A 27416-nucleotide genomic window follows, 5' to 3' on the forward strand; every position below is an offset into this window, starting at 1 on the left:
CTGGACAGATTTTCGAGTGCTGTGTACGCCGGTATTCGCACGGCGGTCTGGATTTCTATGGGGAGTGTCTACTGTAGTTTCCATCTGCATTTCCTGTGTTATGCCTTACTGCAGCTGTGTAATTCCACCGGGCTTGCAGGTATGGGTGTCATCCTGGTCGTAGGCCTGTCCATCCATGGGGATTGCCTACTGGACACTGTTATGGCCTATACACATTCCACACCTGCATTTAGCATTATCCGGTGGCTGCTTTGCATTATTAGTGGGGAGTAGGTCATGTGCTACACCCACATCCCTCCCACGGGGCGGTACAACGGATTATCTGCCAAACAACACCGAGCCCCATTTCTGCATATCCAGGATCCCATGGCTGCAACCCTCGACAGTACCCATTACACATCCTTCATGTGTGCGGGACTGGGATGTGGATGCACATGTATGGACACGTCGATCTGGGGATTTCTGTTCATATGTCCTGCATTTCATGGACACCTGTCATCAACCTTAAACACGATGGTGGTGCATATGTCTAACTGTGCCATAGTCACGGCTATCGCATCATCTGGTGGTCGGAAACGGCTGGATGGAGTTCTGTTAGAAGGTATTTTTGGGTCCTACAATGGACACAAATGTGCATATGTAAAGTTAGATGTTGCTGGACTGTGTCCAACTGGCCAGTGGTTTTGACTGCTGCTGTATGTTCCCCAATCGCGGATGTCTGTTTGACTACCCATTCTACGTGGTGCTACATAAACCAGGTGTTTTAGAACTGTGAATAAATGGTGTATATCCAAAGATGCAGGTTAGCAACTGCTTTAAATAAACCTTAGATGTCCCAATAGGACATATCCGTCACTGTACTTTCAACATAACACCACCGGAACATGTTGATCCCCTATGTATTCATTGAAGCATGTTTTCTTTATAGGTGGGAACGCCATAGTTTACATATCCTAGTTGACGTTGTTGGTGTGCCATTAGTATGTGTTCCACAGGTCGCCCATCTGTTCCGCTGTATGGTAGCGAGCGCTCCCCATTTTGTTGCTGGCAGATTGAGTGCTGTGTACGCCGGTGTTCGCACGGCGGTCCGACTTTGTATGGGGAATGTCAACTGTAGTCCCTATGTGTATTTCCTGTGTAATGCCTTACTGCGGCAGTGTAATTCCACTGGGTTTGCAGTTATGGGTGCCATCTTGGTCGTACGCTTGTCCATCCATGTGAATTGCCTACTGGACACTGGTATAGGGCTGTACACATTTCACACCTGCATTTAGCATTCTCCGGTGGATGCTTTGCATTATTAGTGGGGAGTAAGGCAGGTACTACGCCCACATCCCTCCCACGGGGCGGGACAATGGATTATCTGCCAGACAACACCGAGCCCCATTTCTGCATACCCAAGATCCCATGGCTGCAACCCTCGACAGTACCCATTACACATCCTTCATGTGTGCGTGACTGGGATGTGGACGCACATGTATGGACACGTCGATCTGGGGATTTCTGTTCATATGTCCTGCATTTCATGGACACCTGTCATCAACCTTAAATACGCTGGTGGTGCATATGTCTAACTGTGGCATAGTCACGGCTATCGCACCATCTGTTGTTCGAAAACGGCTGGAGGGAGTTCTGTTAGAAGGTATTTTTGGGTCCTTCAGTGGACACCAATGTGCATATGTAAAGTTAGATGTTGCTGGACTGTGTCCAACTGGCCAGTGGTTTTGACTGCTGCTGTATGTTCCCCAATCGCGGATGTCTGTTTGACTACCCATTCTACGTGGTGCTACGTAACCAGGTGATTTAGAACTGTGAACAAATGGTGTACATCCAAAGATGCAGGTTAGCAACTGCTTTAAATAAACCTCAGACGTCCCAATAGGACATATCCGTCACTGTATTTTCAACATAACACCACTGGAACATGTTGATCCCCTATGTATTCATTGAAGCATGTTTTCTTCATAGGTGGGAACGCCATAGTTTACATATCCTAGTTGACGTTGTTGGTGTGCCATTAGTATGTGCTCCACAGGTCACCCATCTGTTCCGCAGTATGGTAGCGAGTGCTCCCCATTTTGTTGCTGGCAGATTGAGTGCTGTGTACGCCGGTGTTCGCACGGCGGTCCAACTTTGTATGGGGAATGTCAACTGTAGTCCCTATGTGTATTTCCTGTGTTATGCCTTACCGTGGCTGTGTAATTCCACCGTGTTTGCAGTTATGGGTGCCATCTTGGTCGTACGCTTGTCCATCCATGAGAATTGCCTACTGGACACTGGTATAGGGCTGTACACATTTCACACCTGCATTTAGCATTCTCCGGTGGATGCTTTGCATTATTAGTGGGGAGTAACGCAGGTGCTACGCCCACATCCCTCCCACGGGGCGGGACAAAGGATTACCTGCCAAACGACACCGAGCCCTGTTTCTACATACCCAGGATCCCTTGACTGCAACAGCCGACAGTACCCATTACACATCCTTCATGTGTGTGGGACTGTGATGTGGACGCACTTCTATGGACTCGGAACTCTGGGGATTTCTGTGCATATGTGCTGCATTTCATGGACAGCTATCATCAACATTGAACACGCTTGCGGTGCATATGTCTAGCTGTGACGTGGTCACGACTATCGGTTCACGTGGGTGACGATGGAGGCTGGCACACATTCCGTACGGGAAAATTTTTGGGTCCAACAATGGACACCAATGTGCATATGTAAAGTGTAGAGCTTGCCGGACTGTGTCCGTGTGGCCAGTGGGTTTGACTGCTGCTGTGTGTTCACCAATCGCGGATGTCTGCTTGACTACTCATAGTGTGTAGTGCTACGGAAACCATGTTTTCCGAGACCGGAACCAAATGGTGTACATCCAATGTTGCAGGTTAACAACCGCTTTAATTAATCCCCAGAGGTCCCGGTTGGGAAGTATCGCCACTTTATTGTCGGAACGACACCTCCAGACTAGGTAAATCACGGGCACTTTGGCCCGGTCTTACCGGCCATTTGCAAGTGTAATTAGCAGACACGTGTCAATACATGTATAATAATACATATTGTCATGCCGAAGTTAATCTATGTTATTTGGACAATGGCTTCTGCTATTGACATCCGTTGCTGTGGGTGTTGCCGGTTACCATACACATGGCTTTCTCAAAGGCCAAATTCACAATTCTGAACACTACTGTGGTCTCCTTTAAGGACCCTGAGCCAGTGGTCAACAGTACTGCAGCCACTGCATCACTTACATATGCCGTCTACCGGTACCTACAGGACTGCATGGATCAGGCATTCCCTTACCCAACTGTAGTTCATTGTACCAATGCCAAGCATCCAGTGTGGTGTACCCCAGCCATACACAAGCTGTACAATGAGAGGAGGTGGCTACTACACGGCAGAGCAGACACCTTGTGAGGTATGACACCCTTGGTCATTATATGTGTAGAGCTACAGGCTGTCATGACATGGTCCGGGGCACGTTCCACAGATATATCTCCATGGACCTGGCTGACAATCATACAGCCTTCATTTGCTATGCTGGACACCTGGGAGGTCACTCCCACATATGCTCTGACTGGGTTCACGATGATGTGGAGTTTACTCAACATACACACATTGCCAACATACGGGCTGACAGGTTCGGTGAAGACATCTCCACACCCTCCCCCCCACATGAAGAGATGTCTGTACCGGTGGTTTGTGGTCCCCGAATGTTCTGTGATGCACGGGTGGAACATGCTCTCTCCAGGGTAGTGAACATAGCATCCATGGGACCAGCTGGTGACCCGACTGTGTACTCCACGATCTCATTGAGGAATTAGACCCACAGTTAGGACAGCTGTTTATTTGTAGCCTCACCTCAGGTAACGCCGGTTGTGTCGCACGGGCTGTAGTCCCACGTCACAGGGCCAATGCCTCCACTGACCCTGGTTATTACTGTCCCATTACCATGAGGAGACCTATCTGCAAAGACATGGGAAGGGATCATACTGCGGCTCGTAGATGAAGGCATAGGGGACCTGCATACTTTGCATCCAACCCGGTTTGGCTTGGTCAGGGGCGGTTCATGTGTTTAAAGCATGGTTGACGTTTTTGGGACAGTCACCGAGGCCATTGATGGGGGTCTTGCAGTCCATACAGCCTACCTCGACCTGGCAAAGGCCTTCAACACAATACCCCCCTCGGGTATCATTGATAAACCCATCGGCTTGGATGTGAACACGTACATTGCAGGATGGGTTGTAAACTGGCTATGTGACACGGCCCACGCGGTCATAGTTGCTGGCAGCATGTCGGACCTACTGCCTGTCGCAGGCGGTGTCCCACGGGGCTCTGCCCTGGGTCCACTCCTCTTCTACATCTACATTTCCACAGTACAGGCACACACAGGGGTGTTATGGGCGACATTGTTTGTAGATGACTGCGAACCGGGTGCCATAGTGGGACGGACATCTGACACAGATATCCTTCAAAGGGGCCTCCCAGATATGCATATCTGCTGTCAGGGACATGGCCTACAGCTAAATGCAATGTAATGCAAAATCATACCCATCGAGGAGAACGAGGTCACCCCTGTCCGGCATATGGGTGGCAGTCCACTGAGCGCGGGGGTAATTACCAGGGATCAGGGGACACAGGTTGTCGGTCACCATTCGTTCAACACACACGTTGCTATCGTGGTTCGGTGGGACTTCTACATTGCCCACCTGTTTGTGCAGGGATTCACATCTAGATCAGGGTAGGTCATTGTCTCCTTGTACTCATTACATGTTACACCTATGATTGAGTACATTGCCCCATTCGGAGGGTATCTGACCCGACACCTACAGCAGCTGGGAAGGCCTCATAGGTTAATTGTCATACAGATGCAGGGTGTCAGGGATTTGTGTAATGTTGCCCCACTGTTAGGACCCCTGCTCCATTCGGTCACATACCTCTTGTTCGGTGTTGACCTGTGCCTGACATACGAGGCCATGTCGACCCATATGTCATGTCTATGCTTCACCTACTGTATCTACATCCCTCGGAACCACAAGGGCAGGTGACGTGAACCTTGACGCGGTCATTAATAGGATGTGTTGGAGTGACACATACGTCACCCAGACACTCACTATGCTGTGGATCTACATCACAGTACATGTGAGCCAGAGATCCTTGCTAGCCTTGTTCGAGGGGTATCTTGTCCGTTGGATGGGGGATTGCAGATATACCCCAGGGATTACATCATTATCACTGCTTGACAGAGGTACGGCGATATCATAGGCATTTTATCTCCGGACCGGAAGGTTGGCAAAGGAATCCTAACTATGGAGTAGGGTTATGGCTGACCTTGGGTAGATAGCCTACCCTGTACCTATGGACCTATGAACCTATGTTCATAGTTTGTCCCATTTACACTTGTCTATCCCCTGTCCTCTTTCTCATGTGTATATTTCTGTGGCACGTGATTGTCCTCTGTATTACCTGCAGGTATGCTGTCTACAGTGCACATACGTCACGGTTGATTACAGTGTATCTGTGTCCCTACCACTGTGATACTGAGGACTACCACACATCCTTCACAACATTACATGCATATGTCCATTCTATTATTCTTTGGCCTATGGGGGGGTGTTAAGGCAACGGTTACATGTGTCCCTGTTTGTGCACGCTTCATGGTGGTCTTTGACCAGCCTCCGCTAAGCGGTCGGGATGGACGGTAGTGTTGCTGTGTGTTTGGCATGTGTTTTCATTGCCGGTACATCTGTGTGAGGTGTGGTTGGCACATGTTCCTCTTTGCAGGGAGCCCCATCCTGGGGTTTTGTGTCATGCATCTACACTTGGCACGTGCCATATGTCCTGTGCTATTCCCACAGTCGTGTATGCCTTCATGCATTACTACTGCGTGTTACTGGCTGTTTGTATGTGGTACACATGGCGATTGTGGTGGTTGGCTTGGCCTATTCCCATGCTAGGACATACACATCTGTCAATTAAGTTGTTAAAATCAGACTGTAACACTCATTAGGCTTTTCAAAATGACAGTCAATAACACAGGAAGCTCAGTTTCACAACGTTTTAATAGTGTGCACCAGGAGGCAAATAACTATGCAGTACAAGTATAAAGTTTTGTCTGACTCTATACAGGAAGCAGCTTTATGTGTATTGTGTTTACAATCAGCTTTTGTCCACCTTAATGACGTGGTCAGTCACAGGGCATTTACATCACTATAGTCCACAATATTCTTTTCATACGACGGTGCTAAGGTAATGCTTATTAAATGTTTTCCCATGAGAATAGCACAGCCTTGCAAGGCACCTAGTCAATTAGAATGTCCTTCTGTAAATGTTGCTCTGTCAAGGTTCCAAGCCTGTTCGGATACAATAGTCAGTTCATTTCCTACTAGGTTCCTTTGTCTCTCTGGTGAGCAGCTGTACTCTATCTTCGATAGAGCTCACAAGGCCATCCTCCTCAGTGGAAGGAAGAAAGATATACATGTACATACATTTATTTTTCTCTAACCCAGCGGATAATTAATGCTGAATGACATACGCCTGCTGAACTGGTTACTGCCAGGGTCAGAGTTCAATCACACTGCAGCTACGCTTCAGGCAATTACATGCATGATAAGTTCTACTGCCATATTGTAAAATAGAATAAAATGCATTATACACTATTTGCTTCTAAACTAGCACATCATATATGTTTAGATATATATTTTTCTAACATTCTCCCTCCTTTTAATGCTTTTATTCTATCCAGAAACATATACAACATTATTTCATTCCCTAGCCTCTTCCTCTCTGGAACTTTTAACTAGGCAAGTCATTTGTTTTACATTTCAGAAAGAATTTCATTTGGTATTAACAAATTCCACTCCAGGTCTTGATACATAGTCTTGGTTACAGATACGTCAACAGAGTCCCTAACTAATCCTTTCATACAAGGTATCCATAACAGACACATGCTCCCAATATGAGCAAAACAACACAAATGGCAATCAAGATATTCATTATGAGTGAACCCCATCCACCAAATGGTTTCTGGAAATAGTTCATCAGTGGGTTTGGGCCTGGTTCCGCCATGGCTGATACCTGCTGTATTACCTCTAGGTGGTCGTTGATATCATGCTTATTATGTGGTATATACGCACAGCAGTCTTCTTTGATAAGCGCCAAGACGCACACCTCTCGCCAGGGTGCAGTCAAGAGCCATTACAGTTTGTAGCACAACAGTTCTCATTGCATTCAGTTCATCAGTTACAAGTTCGAGAGCAGAAAAGTCGCATTGCTCATTACTTCGAGAGGTTTTGACAACTTCCTCAGTTCCCTGATTGATTTCACTGCTCCATAAGCTGGGATTATTCCAGCCCAGGATATAACACTGTCACTCAAGTCCATATGAGTCAATTTTCCTTTATCTCTTACAGAAGAATGATCTTTCCAAACAGCTTCGATTTCACCCACTGGATTAGTAGGTTTCTCGACTGAGTTCCCAGTTCTTCGAGCTATATCTCTTACATTTCGTATCGTACCCAGAGGCAATTCTGCAGTATGTCATATGGCTGGAACCAGATAACCCAAAAAACAACTGCCGGACCAATTCTCAGTAACCATTGATATGCTTTTTTCCCCACAAACAAAATAACAATATTCTACTTTACTACTGATGCGGGTTAACTCTGCATGTAACATTTTCCTGTCTATAACAGATAACTGTTTATACAATTCAGGATGTTTCTGCACATCTTTCCACGTTGTTCTCATTAAGCTTAAATACGAATCATAAATGGTGCTACAACTAGTACTGTGATCTTTGGCTGTTATATGACATTTGTAAGACACAGTTATGTTACAATTACTCCCATCAACTTGGACTGTATCATGTTTATAAAAACAAACAATTCCTTTTTGTGTAACAGGTAAGTACAGTGCCACTTTGTCCTGTGATCTCACAGAACCTGTATCAAAAGGTAGATATTCACAAGTCTCAATTTATCCCCAAGGGGACAGCAGACATCAAAAGTCCTCCATATGCTGTAGGTATGGCAGTACAAACCCAGCAATTTGAAATGTTCATAGTCTCTACATGCACACGCTTCATGGCTAGGTATGTGTTGAGGTTTGGATGCCAATCTGTGGCCAGTTCATCACGTCTCATTATTTGTATCTGTGTAGTTATATGCAGGAAAGATCCCAGCAAAAGAAAAGTCACCACAAACATGGTTAATAGGTGTATGATCAGTAGGACAGTAAACCAATGTCTTTGGGGTTGCTTTGTATTGTTATACACTCTGCCCCTGGTCATTCTGTCTCTGTGGTATATCGGCTACGACATGTAAATCAGACTGGATATTCTTTACTGGTTTGCAAAGGGTCAGGTGAACCCAGGACGACCTCTCCGCAACCTTTACTGCAGTAGGCGTTGCCAACAGTACCTGGTACGGACCTTCCCACGTTGGACTTGTCCGGTTACTTGTTTGGATAACAGTCAACCACACCCAGGATCCTGGAGTCAGCTCTGCGTCCGGCTTCGTTTGTTCTTTATCTGAAAAAGAGTTTAACTGCAAAACAGTGTTATTGGTTAACAATCCTCTCATGTAACTGGCTAATGAGCCATCGACCACCAGCTCTGCAGGCATGAGAGCTTTCCACTGTGGCACATAATATGCCATTCCAAATACTACTTCAAATGGGGTCAAACCCTTTACATTTGGAACTGTTGTCATGCTCAGCAATGCCAGAGGTAGACAGCAAATCCAATTCGTCTGGGTGTCACTCATCACCCTCCTCAACTTATTTCTCGAAATCCCATTGTACCTCTCCACCAGTCATGCTGACTGTGGGTGGTACGTGCAATGATTATTCAAGGAAATCCCAAAGAATCCCCCAGGTTGCTGGATTGTCTGGTTCACAAAATGTGTTCTATTGTCACTGTAGCTTCTTTCCGGTATGCCAGATCTAGGGATACTTTATTTTACTGGGGCCTTTGCCGCTGTTGCTGCATCCGGATTCCTAGTTGGAAATGCTTCTACCCATTTTGAAAACATATCAATAATCACTAAACAGTATTTCTTCCCTTCACATTTATTCAGCTCTATAAACTCCATACAAATAGTATGGAACGGATATGGTGGTATAGGGAAACTCCCTCGATTCGGTTGGAATGCTCCCTGTGCATGATGTTTACTGCAAATATGACACGCTGCTCAAAATGTTTGTATGTGGTTCCTAATTCCGTATGTTAGGAATATTCTGTTAACCAACTGTACCATCCCCCCTGTTGAGACATGGCTCTGCCCATGGCTCAACAAAGCCGCATATCTAAATAAATTAGACGTTAATATTGGCTTTCTCACTTTGGAGATGTACAGTCCGTCTTCAAGGATTGCTCCTCGTCTTACCCACGTCTGCTTTTCTGCTTTCGTAGTTGATGTTTGCATTGTTTCTAACATTTCTAAATCTAGAATCTCTGAGGATTGTCATTCCTCATTCAAAAAGAAAGTTTCTGAGTGTGAGGCTGCTTGTTTTGCAGCTGCATCAGCTCGTGCATTACCTCTCGTAATCTTATCCTGTTGCTTTGTATGAGCTGCACATTTACAATTAGCTACTTTAGTAGGTAACTGAATGGAATCTAATAAATTCAAGATCAATTGCGCATGATTAATTGGTTTACCAGTGGATGTTATCATTCCCCTATTCTTCCACTGCTGCGCATAAACATGCACTGTAGAGACAGCATACTGACTATCGGTATATATGTCCACACATCTGTTTTTCGCTAGAGTGCAAGCACATGTTAAAGCTATCAATTCTGCTGCTTGAGCAGACAAGTTATGCTGCAGGGGTTGGGCTTCTACAATCTCAATATCAGTAACTACTGCATAACCTACTTGATTCTTTCCTGTAGGACCCTTTCTACATGATCCGTGCATAAACTGTCACCTCTGCATCATCTAAGGGTATATCAGTAATATCCTGTCTGGGTAAAGTTATTTGCTCCATTTCCTGTAGGCAACTGTGTGGTGTGCCATACACAGGTGTCGGACGTGACGTTGATGGGTTTAATGTTGTACAACGTTCAATCACCATATGAGGTTGACTCAGGAGTATGGTCAAACAAGAAAGATGTCTAGCACGGGTCAGGAATGCTATTTTCTCTTGCAGCTAAATTATCGCAACTGCATGAGGCACTCTCACAGTGAGAGGGTGGAAGAATACCATCGATGCCGAAGCCTGTACTGCCATGGCTGCTGCAACAACTGCCTGTACACAATGTGGCAATGACCGTGCCACTGGGTCCAACTGCGATGAGTAGTAAGCTATGGGGCGTTGCTTACTTCCATGCTGTTGCGTCAAGACTGACGTCATATATCCCTGCTTACAATCTACAGTCTGAAAACATCTGTTATGATAATTCGGGAGACCTAAAACAGATGTTGAAGCTATCAATCGTTTTAGTCTGCAGAAAGCTGTTTCTGCTACTGGAATCCAGTGTAGTATATCTTGTGCTGCCATAGGTGTATTAAAGATTAAAGCAGACAATAGAGCCAATTCAAAAGCATAGTTTGGTAACCAGCTTCGACAAAAGTTAGTCGTCCCAGGAAGGACATCATTCCCTTCTTGGTAGTTGGCTTGGGTGCTTGTGAAATTGCTGCCTTCCTATCTTCATCTAATGTTCTACCCTCCTTGGATACCACATATCCCAGGTACTTGACCTGTATTCTCCGAAGTTGCAATTTATGCTTGTTTACTTTATGTCCCTGTTCTGCTAAATATTTCAATAATGCTATTGTATCTTCCCTACATTGCTGCTGGGTAGGGGCTACAAGCAGGATGTCATCCACATAAAGTAGAACTTGACTACCCCCGGGTGGAGTAAACCCCGGCAGGTTGCTAGCCATCTCCTGTGCGAATATCGTTGGACTTTCACAGTATCCCTGCGGTAGCTGAGTATGGCTGTATCTGTTACCCTGAATGTAAATGCAAACCAATACGGACTATCTGGATGTATAGGTATTGAAAAGGAAGCATAGCTTATATCTACCACGGTAAGATACTTCTGTTGCGGGTTCATATCATTCAATATAGTGTGTGGGTCTGGCACCATCGGTACCCTAGGTATTATTGCATGATTTACAGCTTGTAAATCCTGTACCATCCGCCATTCCCCGTTTGCTTTTCTAACAGGAGATAGAGGGGTATTGCATGGTGAATAGTAATTACTTTGTGGATGGGGAATTCCCTCTGTAACTTTCCGGATATCTTCCAGTGTCCACGGTCTATACACTAGGGGAGTTGGGTCCTGGCCTTCCTGTCCTGCCTGAGGGTTCGGTACTTCAATTAATTGACAGATTTCCTCACTCTGTTCTAGTGACTCTCTTCTTAGTTGAGTGTCCCTAGGTGTTTTACGTGTTCGGGATGTAGTTTCAATAGCTTCTCTTACAAATGGTTGTTGTGATACCTCTGTTGCCACAGGATAACGTGGGGGGGGGACTAGCCTGCCCTCCCACTTCATATCCTGGATGTGGTATCGGAGGGGGTGGAGGGGGGGCCGTCGCTACTACTGTATTATTATCTTCTTTGTCTACGTATGATGCTTTCGCATTTTTAGTCTTCTGTTCCCTTCAGTTCACTACCTCAATCCACCTATGTGCTTGAGGGATACCCACATGTCAGTGTTTTTTCGCCTGAACATCTTAGGGTTGCCACCTTTTCAAATGCCCAAAGTGGGACATTTTTGGTAGGAACGTCGGATTTTGCAGGGCAAAACATACCCACGGCCAGTACAAAGGACAGAAATTTACTTTTTGCCAGAATAGAAACTTATTCTTGTAGCATTTGAGTTGCTTATTCTGTTTATTATAATATTTTGGTTTTTCAGATACAAAATAACTGTTTTATGCTACTATTAAAGAAAATATAGGAAATATTTTTGTCCTAAGATATCAGGACATTTGCCATTTGTTCAGTTTTTTTGCAGGGCACAACTGCCCAAAGAGGGACTGTCCCTCGCAAAGTGGGACAGGTGGTAACCCTAGAACATCTGCGTCACATTTTAAGTGATTCCAATGTTTTACTAACAATATTTTGTCTAATATACCATCAATGTCATATTTATTACCCCATTTTGCAAAATATCTCACATTATCTGCTCTCTGCAATTGCATATACTTCGCATCATCCGTCAAAGGCGGATCTCACGATCTCTTAGTGCACTAATTTCCCATGTCTTCTAAACGACTGTTACATAACCCTTCTCTCATACCACGTGGTATCTCCTTCCCTGTATCCACTGTAGTGTCTACAATGACTATTTACTCTACTCTGTGTTCCCCTGATCTATGTCCAAATGTAAAACTACTTGAATTGGTCTTCGACCTGCTATCACAACTGTTAACAAAAACACAATGTAGCCTGGTCCCTGATCTACAACAGAGACAAAGAGGCAAACTCTCCTTACCTGAGCCTCCCGTTTATGACTGCACGTTTTCTTCTTGGGATCCAGTTTTCCGCTTTTCAGCCACAGATCAGAAAGTGGACAGCCTCTTTACACACAACAATTCAGTCGGAGGTCTTTTCACTCAAGAAGAACCATTTAGGCAACTTCTCCTGCGCAGATTTCTTACCACCCATGCACTCTGACCTGTAGCTTACCAAGGGAATTCCGGCTAAGAAGGACCACAATGTCAAATAAGTTGTTAAAACCAGACTGTAGAAATCAGTAGGCTTTTCTAAATGACAGTCAATAACACAGGAAGCTCAGGTTCACAACGTTTTAGTAGTGTACACCGGGAGGCAAAAAACTATACAGTACAAGTATAAGAGTTTTGTCTGACTCTATACAGGAAGCAATTTGTTTATATAGTGTTTACAATCAGCTTTTGCCCACCTTACTGACGTAGTCAGTCACAGGGCATTTCCATCACTATGGTCCGCAATATTCTATTCATACGAGGGTGCTGAGGTAATGCTTTTAAAATGTTTTCCCATGAGAATAACACAGCCTTGCAAGGCACCTGGTCAATTACAGTGTCCTTCTGTAATTGTTGCTCTTTCAAGGACCCTGGACTGTTCAGATACAATAGTCAGTTCATTTCTTAATACGTTCCTTTGTCTCTCTGGTAAGGAGTTGTACTCTATCTTCGATAGAGCTCACAAGGCCATCCTCCTCAGTGGAAGGGAGGAAGATGTACATGCAGATACATTTATTTTTCTCTAACCCAGCAGATAATTAATGCTGAAAGACATAAGCCTGCTGAACTGGTTACTGCCAGGGTCAGAGTTCAATCACACTGCAGCTAAGCTTCAGCCAATTACATGCAAGATCATTTCTACTGCCATATTGTACAGTAGAATACAATGCATTATATACTATTTTGCTTCTAAACTGGCACTTCATATGTGTTTCTATATATATTTTTCTAACAACATCCATCCGGCCATATGCATGTTATTCCGTCCTTTGCCTTGGTGGGTGTTTGGCGTCCGCAACGCTACTCTCCACATGTGATGTCCCACCTTCCCTTCTGTGCCTGTGGCACCCTGTTAGACGTCCTGTTTGGTAGGCAGATGTTCCGCTATATGTGTTTGACATGTCTGCATAGCTAATCATCGGTACGGTGGTTGAACATCCCGACTTGTCCACATGTGTACAGTTATGTGCACCGTGGCGTGTGCAAGCCTATGGGGTTTGGACGGGTCCATACCACATGCGGGATGTACACATTCTGCCGACACATTCACATGCAGCCATTTGCATATCTGTACCTGAGGTGGGTTGTTAACATGTGGGGTACATATTTGCCCGCGTGGCACTGCCTAAGACAATACTTCTTACCACATTTCAGGTATGCCCATTGTGTGTAGGTGTGTAGCTGCGCAAGGCTTCTAGCTGGGTTGGGTGCACGGTCGTACATGGGTGGGGGTTACATGCTATAATGGGGCTATTGTGTATTACATTTGCATGCATGGGTTCTGCTTCTGGATATTACGCTTAGACATACGCCGTCCTGTGTATGCGACGAATACGTTGCTGGGTGTGGTACATGTTGCTATGCACATATTTGCCTGTGTTTAGGGTATCTTGGTTCCTTCTTGTTGTTATGTTGACACGGCTACCCGACTGTGTACTCTCACTACTGCTGGTGACCATTACGGTTGCCACCTTTTCCAATGCCCAAAGTGGGACATCTTTTGTGGAAACATCGGATTTTGCAGGACAACACATACCCACAGCAAGTAGAGATGACAGAACTTCACTTTTTTGCCAAAATATACGCTTATTCTCATAGCATTTGGGTTCCTTATTCTGTTTCTTATGCCATGTATGTGTTTCATATACAAAATATATGTTTTATGCTACTATTAAAGGTATATTGAGGGAATATTTTTGTCCGGAAATCTCAGGTCATTTGCCATTTTTCGATTTTTGGTGGGACACAACTGTCAAATGAGGGACTGTCCATAGCAAAGTGGGACAGTTGGTAACCCTGGTGACCATGCCCATGTCGCTACTCCTATGTCGGTGTGGCGCGCTGACATGCTGCGGTACACCTTCTCTGGGTATGCCCACTGACAGTGCATTGTGGGACGAACACGGTATTATGCGTATCCTTTGTTCCTTGGACGGGTACACTTAGGGCTTCGTGGGTTGTGTTTGCTTCTCCGTTTTGTTGGGACGGGTACTATGTTGCATACTCTACGTGCATTTCATTCTGCACGGGCCCTGGCTGGTGCCATTACTATTATGGGCGGCCTGTGGAAATCAGCACTTTAGGTTGCTCATCGCCTGCCGGCTTGGCCACGCCTCCGGATGCATCCTACTTGGGCTCGCTCACGTAACCTACGCACGTGTCTGTGGTTGCGGCGCGCACTCATTACTATGCATATGGCGCTACTACACCGACTATCCACTGCACCGCCGGCGCAGGCCTTACACCGGCCTTGCGCTGAGCTTCGTGAATCCCGGGGATTGTCTAAACCTAAATGGGATAATAGGGAATGCTGACATCTACTAAAGTTTTTCAAGGGGGTCAAGTATGCAATGCAACTAGTATAAACTAGTGTAAAATTCATTTATCTTCGCAGAATTATTATGTTACGGTGACAAAACTAGAACCAAGATTGCTGTGATTAGTATCTGTATACATTTCTTGGACCTAACACCTGTACTAACCTAATCACTTAACAGATAGTTTCCTATTTTTTAAAACTGGTTTCAGAGGGACTTTATCATTTATGCCAGGGCTAACATCTGCTCTTAGGCGTATGATCCAATTGAGCTCACATTCTTCTGTATGGTTTGAGATGTCTCCACCTCTTAACGTAACATTAATGGTTTGTAGCACCATGAAACTGAAACTATGTGATGGCCCCTTATTAATAACATGTTTCGCAAGTGCATTGTGTATGTACCCCAAACGTATGTTATACACATGGTCTCTCACTCTCTCACGTAACTTTCTGTTGGTTTTCCCAACATAAAATACATCACACTGACCACATCTTGCAAGATATACTATATTCTCACTCTGACAATTAGTTTGTGTATTGAAAAAGAACTCCTTTCCTGTTCTCGGGTGTTTAAATACACATTCAGTATTAATGTATCTACATTGGGCACATCTGCCACATGGTACAGTATTGACACTCTTGTCTCCTGTATCCACTCCCTTCTCTTTCAATGTTTGATGACATAGCAAACGCTTTAAGTTCTTTCTATTTTTAAAAGAGAATGTCGGTGACGGTCCCACTAGATCTGCTATCTTCTCATCTAGAAGTAATGTGTCCCAATGTTTATAAAAAATCTCCTTTACTTCCCCTATATCGGCTGTATAAAACAGGGGTATTCTTAAGAATCCCTTTGATCTATCTAGATGATCCAATTCATCTCTACCCCCATCTTCTGAGAAATATGGTTTAACCCTTGTCTCCCTTAGTTCTCCTACTTCATTAAAAATTTCATCTAGCTCTCTGTCATTGTATTTACGTTGTTTTAATCTAGCAAATAAGCCCTCCATTTCTTCACTAAATTCCTTATCTAGCGGATTTAATCTAGAGGCTCTCATACATTGGCCCTTAATGATGTTGTTGAACACAAAGCGTGGATGCATACTGTCTCGATGCAGGATGGTGTTTTTATAACATTTCTTCCTATGTATGGATGTGTTAAGCATACCATTCTCTAACCTTATTACATTCACATCTAAGAAGGATATATCTGTTTCAGAATAATTGACTGTAAAGTCTAAATATGTACTTAACATATTGATTTTATCTACAAAATTCTTCAATCCCTGTTCACCCCCTTTCCAAACAAAAAAGACGTCATCTACAAAGCGTCTGTAAAAGGGGACGAACTCTCCATATTCTTGTAATTTAAACAGATGATTCATCTCCCATTCTGCCATAAAAAGATTGGCGTAGCTATTGGCACAATAGAACTTTTGATCATTTGGTATCTTAAGACTTTGATGTTATGTCTAGTTTGTAATAATTTAATTGAAGTGCTGATAGAATATATCACTGAATGAAGGAAGTGACGGAATGAATATTCTAAGTGATTGACCAATTGGTACTGAAGGGGGACTATTTAAATTTGACTGTTTTAAAGTGTTGTTATGTCTGAAGAAGCCGAAAGGTGAAAGCGCTCACAATTATACAATAAAATATTTTTTGGATTAGCTGTTCGTGGTCTGAAGAATCTTCGTGCCTTTGCAGTGACATTCATATTTGTTTTTTCATCACGTTAAAGAGTCTGACATTGATGGTTTACAGAACAAGTCAGCTACTTGGTAACTACTGTGGCGACACCCAGGATTGATTATTTTTATTTGTTCATTGCCACGGTAGTTTTTGTGGTTCGGTACGGTGTTGTTATTATCACTTTATTATACATTCTACTTTGCTGAACCGACATGGCACATGAGGTAGGACTAATACCTCCAGTAGTAGAATCGAATGATATAGAACTGCCGTACACGGTTCCGGGGACTGCAACGAAGGACCGGAAGTGGGAGCGATTCCACCAGTGTGTTTCTAACGTGAGGAATACCTTGATGTCGTTTGATCCAGAGGTGGATAATGGTGAACGCGACGCGAGGATAGTAGATGCTATGGAGCTATCAAGAGACATTAACAGGCTCGAATTGGATTTATTGAAATTAAAACGCTGGCAACTCCAACGGCAACATTTCGAGGTATGTTTAGCGAGGAAGATAGTACCGAGGGGCCTACGTATTTTAAAGATGCCCACTACGGGCAATGTTTATCCAAAATTGTTAGTTAAATGGCAACAATTGAACTTGGAACTGAGTTTCAATTATATGAAACTCATGAATGACTATTTCTCTGATGAAGAACTTAGCATTAAACAAGGGGTTATGGAACAACAAGAATATATGCTTTCTAAGTATCCATCTGATGTACTTGAGACTGAGTTGGACAGAATGCTTGACAATGTACATATCTATGAAAAGAAACTTTTAGAACAAAAAAAGACTAAAATTACTAGAGACTCTAAGGATTTTGCGATGGGCAATGTCTTTACCTGGCCCAGGTTTAATGTAGAGTGTTTGAATAATAGTGCAAACAATGAGAATGCATGTAACAATGGTGCTTTGCAGAATTCATCTCAAATTGTTACTCCGAATAACGTGAGTTTAGAGCATTCTGTTAAGAATGGGGTTTCTAATCCTTGTTCAATGAACAGAGCCCCAAATAGCTCTCCAGCAGTAGTAGAACAATTGAATGTCCAGATTAATGCCATGCAAAGGGGCGAGTCACTGGTGAATATAGAGAACACTGAACAGGGACCCAGTAACACCATTGATAACCCAGTAGTAAGGAGCAAGGTCTCAGCTAGAACAGCTATAGGTTTAAGTACAGGGAATGTTATGACCAATAAAAGTAATGAGACACCTTTTCCAATAGCACAACAGTTCCAATACAGGAGGAACAGGTCGTTCAGCAGGGGGAGACAGAAAAGGAAGGGATCGGATGGAGAACATGTAGGACCTACCTTAAAGAAAATGTGGGAACAGATGGAGAAACGTTAGTTATTAACTTGTCTAGTAAGGAATTGACGTCTGAACAAGAGAATGTATTAAATAAAGGATTAACATTCATTCCCACTTCTAATAGTAGGCTCACAGATTTAATCTTGGATACTAAAATGTTTACTCGTAATATCCAACTGAAACTTGATTTTGGAGGGTTGGGTGATAATAATAATACTTCTCAAAACTCCAAATTGAAGTGTAAGAGTGTATACACACCTATTCTACATCCACTTATCGATACTTTTTCTAAACTTGTAGAAAATGATATACATGATTTGAAATCAAACAGACAGTATAGGCCTAAAAGATTTAATCTTAGTTACACCCAGAAAGAAGCTTTGAATGCCCTTATCAATGACACTTCGATAGCAATAAGACCGGCCGATAAGGGAGGCGTGATAGTGTTGATGGATAGTGTGAACTATTCCTTTAGAATGAAGAATATGCTAAGAGAAGAGAGATTTTACACCTTGATTAGAGATGAAGAAGTTAGGAATAGGGTACGAGGTGTCCATAACACTCTGATTGAATTATTAGTAAATCTAGACATAGATCTGGATCTCTTTAGATTTTTGAAAGTTGAATATCCCCTCATACCCATAATACAAGGACTTTTGAAAATTCATAAATCAAAGGATAATCCTCCATTTCGTCAGATTGTATCAGGTAGAGGCTGGGTGACTGAGACCTTTTCACTGTACGTTGAGACCTTTCTGAGACCCATTGTTGATATGAATATTTTTGTGTTAAGGGACACAAAACAGTTCCTTGTTGATTTATATGAGTATATGAAGAGTACACCAGATGATGAAAAATTTTTCATGGTGACGTTAGACGTTAAGAACTTGTTCACCATGATACCCAATGAAGAAGGAATTGATCTGATACACTCACACCTTGTTAATAACTCATTGATGGATAGCAGGAATATAGATTTACTAACTCTATTTCTAGAAATAGTGCTACAAAATAATATCTTTCTTTTTGAAGATGAGATATATCTACAGAAAGATGGCGTAGCTATGGGCACTTCTTGTGTCAATAGCTACGCCAATCTTTTTATGGCAGAATGGGAGATGAATCATCTGTTTAAATTACAAGAATATGGAGAGTTCGTCCCCTTTTACAGACGCTTTGTAGATGACGTCTTTTTTGTTTGGAAAGGGGGTGAACAGGGATTGAAGAATTTTGTAGATAAAATCAATATGTTAAGTACATATTTAGACTTTACAGTCAATTATTCTGAAACAGATATATTCTTCTTAGATGTGAATGTAATAAGGTTAGAGAATGGTATGCTTAACACATCCATACATAGGAAGAAATGCTATAAAAACACCATCCTGCATCGAGACAGCATGCATCCACGCTTTGTGTTCAACAACATCATTAAGGGCCAATGTATGAGAGCCTCTAGATTAAATCCGCTAGATAAGGAATTTAGTGATGAAATGGAGGGCTTATTTGCTAGATTAAAACAACGTAAATACAATGACAGAGAGCTAGATGAAATTTTTAATGAAGTAGGAGAACTAAGGGAGACAAGGGTTAAACCATATTTCTCAGAAGATGGGGGTAGAGATGAATTGGATCATCTAGATAGATCAAAGGGATTCTTAAGAATACCCCTGTTTTATACAGCTGATATAGGGGAAGTAAAGGAGATTTTTAGTAAACATTGGGACACATTACTTCTAGATGAGAAGATAGCAGATCTAGTGGGACCGTCACCGACATTCTCTTTTAAAAATAGAAAGAACTTAAAGCATTTGCTATGTCATCGAACATTGAAAGAGAAGGGAGTGGATACAGGAGACAAGAGTGTCAATACTGTACCATGTGGCAGATGTGCCCAATGTAGATACATTAATACTGAATGTGTATTTAAACACCCGAGAACAGGAAAGGAGTTCTTTTTCAATACACAAACTAATTGTCAGAGTGAGAATATAGTATATCTTGCAAGATGTGGTCAGTGTGATGTATTTTATGTTGGAAAAACCAACAGAAAGTTACGTGAGAGAGTGAGAGACCATGTGTATAACATACGTTTGGGGTACATACACAATGCACTTGCGAAACATGTTATTAATAAGGGGCCATCACATAGTTTCAGTTTCATGGTGCTACAAACCATTAATGTTACGTTAAGAGGTGGAGACATCTCAAACCATACAGAAGAATGTGAGCTCAATTGGATCATACGCCTAAGAGCAGATGTTAGCCCTGGCATAAATGATAAAGTCCCTCTGAAACCAGTTTTAAAAAATAGGAAACTATCTGTTAAGTGATTAGGTTAGTATAGGTGTTAGGTCCAAGAAATGAATACAGATACTAATCACAGCAATCTTGGTTCTAGTTCTGTCACCGTAACATAATAACTCTGCGAAGATAAATGAATTTTACACTAGTTTATACTAGTCGACTTGCATACTTGACCCCCTTGAAAAAATTTTAGTAGATGTCAGCATTCCCTATTATCCCACTTAGGCTTAGACAATGAATTGGAGAAGTGCTTTATTTAGATGAAATGTGACTGCATATTTATTCAGATGAAATGTGACTGTATTTATATTAGGTTTTAAAAATATATATATTTTTTATTTCTTATTTTCATTTTTATTATTCTTAATTTACATGGCATGGTTCAGTAGAATATAAGTTTGTTTGTCTACGAAGCATTCTTACTTTCATGATTGCACTTGCACTTTATGGGTTGAATTACTTAGATTTCATTCTCGTAAAGGCAATGTTTTTTAAAAAGTTGAGTAAGCTTGATCAGAGCTTGAAATCCTGTTGAAAGTATACGCAATTTCCCTTAGCTTTATACACATATTATATTTTTCAATGTAGGATCCTACATAGTATATGTTTGTCTTATATTAATGTGTTAGCGCTTTATAGGTCGTATTGTATTAATATATTTTTTAGAACTTTTGATCATTTGGTATCTTAAGACTTTGATGTTATGTCTAGTTTGTAATAATTTCATTGAAGTGCTGATAGAATATATCACTGAATGAAGGAAGTGACGGAATGAATATTCTAAGTGATTGACCAATTGGTACTGAAGGGGGACTATTTAAATTTGACTGTTTTAAAGTGTTGTTATGTCTGATGAAGCCGAAAGGTGAAAGCGCTCACAATTATACAATAAAATATTTTTTGGATTAGCTGTTCGTGGTCTGAAGAATCTTCGTGCCTTTGCAGTGACATTGATATTTGTTTTTTCATCACGTTAAAGAGTCTGACATTGATGGTTTACAGAACAAGTCAGCTACTTGGTAACTACTGTGGCGACACCCAGGATTGATTATTTTTATTTGTTCATTGCCACGGTAGTTTTTGTGGTTCGGTATGGTGTTGTTATTATCAATATATATATATATATATATATATATATATATATATATATATATATATATATATATATATATATATATATATATAGATATATATATATATATATATATATATATATATATATATATATATATATATATATATATATATATATATATATATATATATATATATATATATATATATATATATATATATATATATATATATATATATATATATATATATATATATATGGGTCCCATTCAAGTAATCGAAGTTTCAGAACTTCAAATCTCATATGGCTGAAACCATATGATCGAAGTTTTAAAACTTCGAACACCTATAACGGAGATCTCCATACAGCACAGAATGGGAATATTCCCTTTTCCTTGCTGTAGTGTGATCTCAGAGCTGGTATATTTTAATAGCAGGGGGTGGTGGGGGGGGGCTGCCCCACTGCATAAATGTGTATTAAATTTTTTTTTTTGAATGTTCGAAGTTTTAAAACGTTGATCATATGGTCCCGGCCACATGACATTCGAAGTTTTGAAATTTCGATCATTCAAAGTAGACCCATATAAATATATATCTATATATATCTATATATATTTATATATATATATATATATATATATATATATATATATATATATATATATATGTATATACATATATTTATATGGATCTACTTCAGTAGATTGACTTACTTAAATGCCGAAGACCATAAAGCTAAGACAATATGACCGTAACTGCAAAATACTGGAAATTGTGAAGATCGAATTTCATAAGAGGGGAACTGCAGTGAATAAACGTCAAACTGAAGCACGTGCATTGCCTATATAAGTGCATATACCTTTCACTAGATGTACAAAGTACCAATTCAAAACAAAAACAAAATCACACAAGATGGCTAACATAATGTACGATACTCTGGGCAGAGTAGGAGCAGTGTATACAACTACTAAACCTCAAAAAGGAAAGGATATGTCAATACTGGACAGATATTGCTACCACCTGGAAAAAACCTTAAAAATCCACAAAGTACTGGACTTGTAAGTATAAGTGTAGGGTTAAATAAAGGCAGAGCAATTACTGTATGTGTAGCTAATGGGGAAGAGTTGAGTAAATCTATATCACACAACCATTCCAGAGATCCCTCTGAGATGCAAAAGTACTGTGTATGTACTGAATTAAAGCAAAGGTAGCATTGTCCATGGGTACACCATGTCTTATAGTTGATGATATAATGGCATCTACTTCATTAGACTTTGCTCCAACTCTTCCTAATAGAAAAGCGCTGTTGCAGCAAATCACTAGAATTAGAAAGAAGGATTTACAAGTTGATTGTAAAGATCAGTTAACACTGGAAAATATAAATGTTCATAACTTTCTCTTAAGTGATGGATATTTTTTAAAGAAGACATTGGCTGATAGTGTAACTAACACAGCAGTTGTGGTCTTTACTATGTAGAACAACTTGTTTGACCTAAGTGCAGCCACCATTTGGCCAATGGACTCTACTTACTTTAGCAAAGGAACACTATGTAGGCAGTTACACAGTATTCACAGGCTAGTTAAGTATGGCAGATATAGTAAGATGTTGCATTTTTCTTTTGTCTTATGTCCAACAAATCATTAAAATCCTATAACATGACGTGGCACTGTCCCTTTGATTGACTAACTGCTCAAGGTTTCAAAGCTAATCTAAAATATATTCTTTGTGATTTTTAAATAGCTGCAGTTAAGAGTATTAGATTAAATGTGAACGGCACTATATCCAAATGGTGTTTTTTTCACTTTGGACAGAATATTTGGTGGAAGGTGCAGTCACTAGGTTTCGCTGCCTTATACAACTCATCTATCTATTTCCAACTATCGGTAAAGACCTTAGCTGTGTTAACATTTCTACCAGAAGAGGAAGTTTCAAGTGCTTATCAAGCTGTTAGAGAAGGGTTTCCACTGAAGGAAATTAATTAACGAAGTACTTTTCTGACTGGTATGTATTGGGGAAACCTAGAGCGTTTACGACTAGAACTTCTGCTGTAGCTAGGTTTCCTCCTTTATTTCCAGTATGTTTTTGGAATGTCTTTGAGTTAAATGCATTGTTTCTTCCTTGGACACAGAATTCAGTAGAGGAATGGCATAGATGTCTTTAAGATCTACTAGGAAAATGTGTTACAAATCTCTGTCTTTTGATATTAATGTTAGCTAAGGAACAAAACAGAGTAGAGGAGTTATGTTTCGTATGTTGGCAGTTTGTCCCCCATCACCCAAAAAGCAGATATTGCTGCAGAGATGCAGTCAGTTTGAGCTGGTTTTGAAAAATAAATATAATAATACAAATTGTTACTCTTCTGAAGATGTAAAACAGTAACTGAACGAAATGCGATGTTTGAGTGTTACATGATGGTTCACTAAAATATAGTATTTGCACAATGGAGGAAGGTATGCAGTTTCACAAGTGTCATTGAATTGGAGTGACATTAAATTTTCTTTAATAAAGTCACAAGTGTAGGGATCATTAAGTCATGTCTGCAGTACAAATTTCGATGAAGAAAACGTAGCTGTATTGCCAAAGGCTCCGATCATAAATGTAGAAATGTAGTAGGAAAAAATCTTCGGTTCCACCACAGCTGTAAAAATGTTAAAAACAAACTTTAATCTTCAGTAAAAACAACAAAAACAGGAGCGCAGTAAAATTCCCTGATAAGCACTTTCGGCTTACTAGCCTTCATCAGATCATATGTCTTAGCTGTGCTCACCCTGAATTTAAAGACAGAATAAACCAATCAATGTTCCATACACATAGTCATAACCAATGAAAACTCATTAGTTTGCATACAGCATATCTTCTGTGTCTTGCTGTGAGCCAATCATTATTGTATCTCAAGGTATCAAATGTCTGGTATCCTAGTGGCAGAACTATCCAATAGCAAGAAAGTTAATCATTTGCATACAGCATAAATCCTGCTTCTTGTTATAGCCAATCATATTTATGCCATCAAATATCCAATCTACAATTTTCTTGTCCTGTAGCTATCCAGTAGCATCGAAGGGACTGAATTCCTTTGGTTGCCAGAACATGTTGTTATTCAGTTCATTCAACAATATGCAGTACTTCACAGAAGCAAGTAGCACATATGATACAGTTTTATAAGTGCAATAGCTGTGGTGCTCTTACATATAAATTCCTATTATGTGCGTATTACACAGTATAGCGAATTAATACATGTATCATGTGGTTTTCAGAGTAACATACTCTATGCTTCCTGAAGTATTCTTAGCCATTTGCTCTATGTTCTATAGAAAATACTGCCTGGTCACAGATTCAGCATAAAATAATGCACCACAAAGAGTGTTATCACTGCTGCAGCATTCCTTGTTTTTATCAGTCTCTGCCTTGAATAATTAAACTGAAAAATGATGTAAATATATTCACAGAACAACTTGACGAAGCATAAAAATAATTCATAGCTCTTGCATCCCATTGCCATAATAATAAGGTTGCACCACAAATGGTGTTGTAGATAATCACTGCTGCAGCTTTCCTTGTTTTTACCAGTCTCTGCCTCAGATAATTAAACTGCAAATGATGTAAATATATTCACAGAACAACTTGGCAAAGCATAGAATAGATTGCAGCTCTTATATTCCATTGCCACAAATTATCCATTTATCCATTAATCTTCCTTTCTAGAAGCTACACTCATTTTTCTTGCTTTCAGCATATGTTTCAGTGAGGCAAAACTATTGAGACCTGGTGGACGGTTGGCTCTCAAGTAGGTTATCCAGCTGGATTCACGTAGTTTACTTCTGTTTTTAATATCCCCTTCTCGTAAACTCATGGGAATTACTTCCACTTCTCTGAATTTAAAGCGGTGGGTGGGATTGCCAGCAACATGCACTGCAAAAGCATTTGTGAGATCCAATTTCTTAATATCTCTAAGATGACGCAGGATCCTATTGTTTCTGGTAGAGGGTGGCTCACTGACTCTTAGTCTGTATATATAGAAAATGAACTAAAAAAAAAAAATTGCCTAAAACTGAAGCAGTATTAAAAAGACACTGGATCTTTTCTGATTTAACAAAACCCAAGGCAGAACTGGGGGTAATGAGATCTTGCTAGTCACTATGGACATTACCAGCCTTTTTACAGTCATTCCTGATGAATATGGGATACAGGCAATTCACTCCTTCCTGCATCAAGCAGGGTCCAATGCTGATCTCATATGCCTATTGTTGGAACTTGTATTGGAAGCTAATGTTTTTGTTTACGGTTCAGAATTCTTTCTACAGACATGTGGGTCAACAATGGGCACCCCCTGTGCAAACTGCTATTTGAACTTGGTATTGGCCCAATGGAAAAAAGAAGGTTATGAGTCATTCTAACCCATGGTATAGTCATCTGAAGTATTATGGCCATTTTGTGGATGACATCTTTATCCTATGGGAGGGTAATGAAAGCCAACTGGATGAATTCACTGAATATCTCAATCGTAGTATGGGATTTTTGGAATTCAAAGTTAAATCTTCAAGAGAGACTATTGATTTCTTGGTAGTGAAGATCAGCATTCATGCCGACTCGAGTGTGAGTACCAGTATATATAGAAAATCAACCTGGAGAAACCATTATTTACATTGGTCAAGCATGCATCCTGGCCATGTCTTTAATAATATTTTTGAAAACCAAGCAATAAGGATCTCTAGGCTCTGCGCAAATGGCCAAGAGTTTGATTCAGAATTTCTAAATTTGCAATCTAACCTAGAAGCAAGGAGTTATGGTGCAAAATACCTAATAAAGGTGAATGAACAAGATGACATTCGGAATGGAAGAGGCCAACCATACTTCTCCAACCAAGGACCAGATTTACATAAGAAGAACGTGAAACCAAGGATTTGAAGAAATCAGCTTACCTGCAATTTAACTTACAGTATGGATAACGAGAGTATGTGGCAATATCAGAAGGTTCTGGCCCATACTCACTGCTGATGAAAAACTTAAAGATATTGTTGGTGAGTCACCTCGATTCACCTTCAAGAATAAAAAGAATCTACAAAGACTACTTTGTAACAAAGATGGCACTGCTGAACAAGAAATTTCAAATAGAAAGGGTACTTATAGGTGCCACAGATGTAAAGCATGTAATCACTTGGATAGTGACAATACTTTTATACATCCGGGCATGAACCATATCTACAGTTTCAATACATATGCAAGCTGCAATACAAAACATCTAATTTATCTTGCTTGCTGTACACATTGTACTGCTTTTTACATAGGCAAAACAGATCAGATTTTTAAAAATTGGATCCTGCGTCATCTTGGAGATATTAAGAAATTGGATCTCACAAATGCTCTTGCAGAACATGTTGCCGGCAGTCTCACCCACCGCTTTAAATTCAGAGCAGTGGAAGTAATTCCCATGAGTTTACGAGAAGGGGATATTAAAAACAGAAGTAAACTACGTGAATCCAGCTGGATAACCAGCTTGAGAGCCAACCGTCCCCCAGGTCTCAATAGTGTTGCCTCATTGAAACATATGCTGAAAGCAAGAAAAATGAGTGTAGCTTCTAGAAAGGAAGATTAATGGATAAATGGATAATTTGTGGCAATGGAATATAAGAGCTGCAATCTATTCTATGCTTTGCCAAGTTGTTCTGCAAATATATTTACATCATTTGCAGTTTAATTATCTGAGGCAGAGACTGTTAAAACAAGGAAAGCTGCAGCAGTGATTATCTACAACATCCTTTGTGGTGCAACCTTATTATTATTATTATGGCAATGGGATACAAGAGCTACAAATTATTTTTATGCTTCGTCAAGTTGTTCTGCAAATATATTTACATCATTTGAAGTTTAATTATTCAAGGCAGAGACTGATAAAAACAAGGAATGCTGCAGCAGTGATAACACTCTTTGTGGTGCATTATTTTATGCTGAATCTGTGACCAGGCAGTATTTTCTATAGAACAAGGAGCAAATGGCTAAGAATACTTCAGGAGTCATAGAGTATGTTACTCTGAAAA

Source organism: Protopterus annectens, chromosome 2.part1 (genome assembly GCF_019279795.1).
Source record: "Protopterus annectens isolate FY-2018-M chromosome 2.part1, PAN1.0, whole genome shotgun sequence".
Classification (NCBI taxonomy): Eukaryota; Metazoa; Chordata; order Ceratodontiformes; family Protopteridae; genus Protopterus; species Protopterus annectens.